This window comes from Drosophila ficusphila, unplaced genomic scaffold (genome assembly GCF_018152265.1).
Source record: "Drosophila ficusphila isolate 14025-0441.05 unplaced genomic scaffold, ASM1815226v1 contig_198, whole genome shotgun sequence".
Classification (NCBI taxonomy): domain Eukaryota; kingdom Metazoa; phylum Arthropoda; class Insecta; order Diptera; family Drosophilidae; genus Drosophila; species Drosophila ficusphila.
The window spans coordinates 14,722,700-14,729,564 of record NW_025064092.1 but is presented as its reverse complement, the minus strand read 5'-3'; the positions used below and the strand labels follow the sequence as shown (position 1 = coordinate 14,729,564).

At 38.6% G+C, this 6,865-nt stretch overlaps 1 non-coding gene across 1 annotated transcript; it reads left to right on the top strand.

Annotated features, from left to right (window-relative positions):
* The first annotated feature begins 2,147 nt into the window (after window positions 1-2,147).
* Trnaq-uug lies at window positions 2,148-2,219 on the top strand. Its single transcript has one exon. It is a non-coding gene; the product is annotated as a tRNA-Gln (tRNA).
* The last annotated feature ends 4,646 nt before the right edge of the window (window positions 2,220-6,865 follow it).

The following is a 6,865-nucleotide window of genomic DNA, read 5'->3' as shown; positions in this document are numbered from 1 at the left end:
TTTTTATTACTCTGGATGGGTGGAGCAGAACGTGCTGAATCAGGAATTCAATGGACACCTGAGGGGCCCCAAGAAGTGATCGCAAAACCTATAAAGCGTCGCTAAGAAGCCTATGGTCTGGTGTAAATATATTGGGGTGCGTGCGGGAAACTCGATTTCGAACTGTCAATTTTTATGTTTCACAGCTACGTGTTTTCGATTCGTATCAGAACTTTTTATACCCTTGCAGAGCAAAAGGGTATTATAATTTTGGCCAGAAGTTTGCAACGCAGTGAAGGAGACACCTCAGACCCCATAGAGTATATATATTATTGATCAGCATCACGATCTGAATCGAAATACGTCTGTACGTCTGTCCGTTTCTCTTCAAACTAGTCTCTCAGTTGTAGTTATTGCACGCAGTTTATAAGTCAGAACGGGCCGGATCGGCCGACTATATAGGATAGCTCCCATACAAGAGATTGAAATACAAAATTCTAACGCCGTTGCTTTTGATCAGATCGACTTGATTTCTTCCAGATAGCGTTTTCTAACTACTATTGAATTTCGGATCAAATATTTTCAAAATTGGATAGCTGCCATCGGAAAGATCGAAAAATCATTTGGAAATATCGGATATAAAATTATAACATCGTTGTTTTTCATTAGACAAGCACCATTTTAGGAATAAAGAGTTTTCTAACGACTCTTGAATTAAGAATTAAATTTGATCAAAATCGGACAACTATATCATATAGCTGTCATATAAAGAATAGTCGAAAATATGGAATATGTATAGAAAAATCGTCATAGCTTCGATGTTATTTAGCCTTTACTTGTTTTGTTCGACATATTTGATGACTGCAAGGGTATATAAGCTTCGAAGCTAGCTTCCTTTCTTGTTTTCATTATGAAACCAGATCGGCAAAGATCCTATAATCTCAACCATTGGAAAATACAACGTCTACGATTTTGGGTAGAAAGAGAGAGACCAAATTTATTGCGCTTTAAATGTCTTGCCAGTAAAAGATTTTCTCTCCACCCCATTTGAATACTACTTGAATTTGGTACTCAACTGCGGCAGTCAGACAAACATAATTGTTAATTTCAGTTTGAATACCGCTTAATTGATGCGCATAATTGACCCTTGTCAAGGACAGAGACGTCGCAGTTTGTTGCTGCTTTACAAAAGGGTTCTCATCAAAAGTAGAGCCAAACCACCACTGAATATAAATCTGGGCTTAAAATAAAAGTGGTACATAATTGCATGCCCTCATGAAAACCGCTCAAACACTTTTTACAAAAAAACCATTTCATTAAAAAACTGTGTATTTATATATATATGTAGGTATATATACTAAGTTTTGAAAACAAATTTTCTTGCGTGGAAATTTCTGGAGGCCTCTAAATTTTCTTAAATTTTAGAAGCTAGAATATTGGTCTAGTTTCACAACCATGAAATTCAATTTTTCACGACTACTTTTCCACCCTACAGTCCGTTTGGATGTCGAGATCTTTGAAATTGGACTTGCAGGTTTTTTAAAATTAGTCACAATAGTCTCAATAGTTTTGTAGTAAAATCAAGTTACTTATTTACTGATTGAAAACATAATATGCAACTCTAAATGTTTTAAGACGAAACGCAAATGATGAGGACACACTCACATTCGTTCGCAAAGGACCTCGAACATCTACTGGGATGATGTCCTTAGCTCGTGCATACAATCCTCTCTCTCTCTCGCCGATTCTCTTAGTCTCTGCACATAAAGGAAATACCTTATATTGTTTTTTTTTTGTTTTAAACATTTTTTTATTATTTTTGTATTATTTTTTATTTTTGCAAATATTTTTTAGAATTTTTAGTTCAATGTGTATTTAGATTTTACGTCAACATGTTTATGTAACTTCTTAGCCTTTTAACTTGTTAAACCCTTGCCGTTAAAAATATATTTAGAGTTTTTTTCAACCACTTTTAAATATTATTTATTGTTTTGTTTGACATTTCCAAGCCGCCTTTCGCTTCGTGTGCCAACTCCCATTGGAGGAGGCTTAATGAGAGCGACCGAAGAAGCGGGCTATTTATAAACCGGAGGACTGAGCTGCGCTCCGTCTCTCGTTCCGATGCGCAGTTTTGGCTCGGGTGGATTATTGCAGCACCGCATTCACCTGGTTCTATGGTGTAATGGTTAGCACTCTGGACTTTGAATCCAGCGATCCGAGTTCAAATCTCGGTAGAACCTTTGAACTAATATTTTTTTGGATGAATTTTCTATCTTTTCTTTGAGGTTGTTTATCGGTCTTTGTCTGATTGACAGCGTTACGGACCGGACCTCCTGCTCTTATGCGATGACCATACTTGAAAATATAGCTATGAAACACCGTAGTATTGGTCAATGGTCGGCACTTCATTGGCCATTATCTCGTTAATCAAGTCGACAAACTTGTATGTTGATTTGCACAATAATGTAGGAAAACCTATAGAAATGATTTCAAACCGACGTTTTATTTATTCTCTGTGGCTTCGACGTGAATTTGATTTGTGTCACGTGATATGACGGGCTCTGAGATATGAAATATTTGTGAATAGCCAGCGTGGGAGTGTGTCTCCGGTCCAGGGCATTAACCCAGCCATATCGAAGAAAATACTGGGAAGGGTGAAATTTCCAGCAATCACCGAATAAACTGTTCTTCGAATCCCTTTTTATTGAAGGACTAATGCCTTTTTGTATTTATACCATTTAAGGAAATTCCCCTTTTCATCGAAAAAAAATGTTGCGTTAAGTTTTTGACTAAATTTAAAAACCATGGTTTCGTAATTCAATTTGTTTCTGCGTTTCTTTTCTTTTGACTGCACGCGCACATGTCTGGGAACAGTTACAATTGGCCCTTACTTGGGCTTTTTCTATTAATTTTTTTGCGCGTTGCTGGCGTTTTAGCGGCCCTTTAATGGTCGCAACACCGCGGTTGGCAACAGAGGTCCATAAAATGCTTTGCCAAAAAAGTCTTGGAAACAAAAATTGAAGAAACAAAATACGAAAAACAAAACCTGATAGTGGAAAGCAAAAGTTGCCCGGATAGTTGAGCCGGAAATGTTAACACAAATTTTCACAAGCGATGGATGAATGGATGGATGTAACTGCCAAACGGAAGTGGGACTCGCAGCTCAATTAGCGCAAAACCTGTGAGCTGTTTTGGTAGAGCCGATGAACATGAGCATGGTCGTTTTTGTGGCTGTGCCTCTTAAAAAGCCCATGACGGCGAAAAATCCATGGCACACGTCCAATAGTAGGGGAAAGCCGGCCGGTATCTCGTTCCTTGATGGCAGAAAAGGAAACCAATCAATGATTTTTCCCTTAAAATGTGGAATGTGAAAACCTGGACTTAGAATTCTCCATACCTACTCGCATACTTTGTCTTCAATCCAATGTCTGGAAGACTGGAGCTGAGAACCCCACAACTGAGCAGCATCCCCAGGCAGTCAGTTGGGGGCCACCCCGTTTTGGCCTTCCAAAATTGAGACAATTATAGCGCTTGTGTACTCCGTTTTTCCATTCCGCCCCTTTGGTAGCCATAGGCGTCTGCCCTCTACCACGTCCATTCATTTATAACGAATTTCAACAATCCAATGGATAGATTTGTTTTAAAAGCCAGAAGGAACTGTCAGCCAGGCCCGAAAAAAATCATTCATTCGACTGAGAGTTACTCAACTTTTATGCAAACACCACAGCTCAAAATAATTTGAGTAGTCAACAGTGGCATGATTTTGTAAACAAGGCGCTTCAAATTTCGCTAGTTAATAAGGTCTTAATTATGTAAACAATGATTTGATTTTATATATTTCCAGATAATAATAACAATAAAACAGTAATCGATTGAGTTCAACCAAAGTAAACAGTTAACACTAGCTTACAATTAATTTTTTATCTTATAAGTGATTAAGTTATACGTCCGCAGCTGTGTCTATATGTAAACTTATAGTCATTTCGTCTGGCTGCCTGTCAGTGCCGGGTATATTATAGTCCATAAGACATTTGTTCGTAACTTAATTAGTGTTCTTGTTTTTGTTAATTGCCCGCAACCACAAAATTTTAGACAAAATTCGAAAAAGTTCGACAACACAAAAAATAGTGGAAACACTAAAACTCTAATGGAAACCAGGCATAAATAACAGAACGACATGAATGAAGGCATCGGGAACTAAATTGTCAGCTCATCGAGATACAAAACCCTCCGACAACTGTTTAAAAATAAAAAGATATTGATCGCAACAAGCTGGAGATATTCTGAGAAAGGCCTACACGGCCCACTAAATGACCCAAATAACAAAGATGATCAAAACGCGAAGATAGACGTCCAAGATAGCTATTTATGGATGTTAAAGTTGGGAACAAGTTGGCCAAATTGATACCAGAACAGATATTGTTAGCCGCTTTAATTAACGACCCCACTTCCTGCCAACATTTTGGGAAATAGGTCTCCTTTGTTGTTTATTAAAGTGAATACAATATTTAATATTCGTTTTTGATCACAACTTAATATTTATTAAAAAAAACTAAAACTTTTAGTTTCAGTTTCAGAAAGATATCGATTCAAATGGCGATGCCAATTAATAATAGATGCAATGTTTGCATCTGACTAACACTCTCGGCAAAGGTATACAAAAGAAAAGAACTACATCCTGGGTCTTGGAGAATTTTTTTAATGGGATACTGCGGAAACTTTGACACTTCTTCTGCGGTCTTTCAGTTCTTTGACCAAAAGACCCAGGCAAATAAACAAATGCATTATTCATAAAGTGGCTGCAACGTTAGTTTCCAAAACCGAACGTCAAATGGCCCCACCTGTGAATAGTTTCTGATTTTCGGTGGCTGACCGCAGTGGCGACGGCGCCAATGGTCCACCCGATGGTCTCGCCTTTGGGCATTGGTGTCATATTATTCGCAATGTACCAAATGTTCTTTTTGATTGATGTTTTTAGATTTTTGGAGGTCCAAAAGCGTTGATTGAAAGCGGCCAATTAGGCCATAAAATATACACACTTTTATGTATGTACAACTATAGTCAATTTGCTCTGACAATGACTCGGCAGTTCGGTTATACTGCAGGCAACCCACACAGTTGGTGAGTTAGCGCAGATTCATTGAACAAGTGCGCCCCACAATGAGTGGAATCAAAAGTACTCAGTGGGTAAATTAAAACGACAAATTAAAAATAAGTCAAAGGAACCTATCTCATCCTTCAATTTTAGGTTCAAGATACCGGTAGTTTGCAAAATCATAACCATCACCAGTAAGTCTGCAGAAAGTCTGTTTCAAGGAAGTCTGGTCCTCACAAACCTAATACTACTTAAAAACATTTGCTTGGTCGTGCAGGGGTTTTCCATTGGCCCCGTGAAAACGCAATGACCGCTGCATATGATTCATATGTATGGCGTAAAAAGCTTACAAACTGCCAAGTAAAGAGCCCCTGCATATGGGTTTTCCATTACCAGTGCATTAGGGTCCATTTATAGCTTTCTCGAGTTCTTCATTGCTGGCCGAAGTTCAAGTGGATTATCTCCAGAATATCTAATATTGGGACTGACCGCCTCAGTCGGAAAAAAAAATTCGATTCTGAAGAAAACACAAAGTTTGGGCAAACTCACTTTTAGTAACAATACAAACGTTTCATAACTTATTTAATTCAAAAATAATTTAGCACTTTAATACTGAATGCTTTCATTTAACGGCCAATGTCTCCACGCTCCATTCGCAGAATTAGTTGTACTTTTTGGAGCTTTTGGCTTAGGTAGGTCTTTTCGCAGAAAAGGGCCGAAATAGATTCAGACTTGATAATGCTCCTGCACGTAGCGAAAAACACGCAACCTCTTCCAAAAACCGGCCTGCCCGAGTAACCCGTGTTTCTACATTTCACGGGCAATTAAAAAAACAACAAAACCTAGGCCGCGGGCCTAGCAACAAGGTGAAAAATAATAAACTAAACGCTCGCCTCCGTTGAGGAACTATCCGAAAGTCTTGAGACCGATGTTCATTAGGCGACGCATGCGCAGGTAGGCCTACATTTAATGTAATTATCAATGATTAATGAATTGCTTGAGCAAACATAGCGATGTCGAAACCGATACAGATATAGGCAAATACTCGTATATATGTAGCTACAAATACAGCGTCCTAATGACCAAAGGCAGGCTGAAAAACGCAAAAGTTCAAAACCTTCAGGTATCATCGGGACCTGCAATAAAATAAGGTAAAATAAAACTGAGCCGGGCAGCGAGGTAAAATTAACACAAATTCTAAAGACGAGCCGCTCTAAATTCCCCGGCTACAATTAGCAACCTGGCACTATATTTTCCAGTAGATATGTACATTTACTTCATGTGGGCACTGAAAGAAAACCCGATGGCTTTCCCGTTATACAAACAACAATTTTGTTTCATTTTTGGGTTCAAGAGTTGAAAATTACAATCGATAAAGGACTAAAGCTTGAACCACCTAGAAGTATTTTTAAGATGAATAAATTATTTTTCCAGAATTATTGCATAGCATTTTTTTGGGTGTAAGGAGTTCGAGAGGGCGGAGCTGCCTGAATAGGCTAAGGAACGCACAACTAATGATTGAAAAACGATTTCTGCAGAGCAGATATGGCAGTCAATTAAGCGGCGTGTGAATATCGATACGTTACCCGGAGTGTCTAGCGTACACGCCCCCAAGCCCAAACCCAAATCCAATCCCAAGCCCAGACCTTAAAGCCAAACGGGTGGCGTCATCAGTTCATCTGTCCACACAGTTTCAGCTGCGGTCCCAAAGAGTCGGTGGCACTAGAGGAACAATCGTCTACAATACATAACATACCGTTTGTGAAAAAGACAGTGATTTGAATTTCAAAT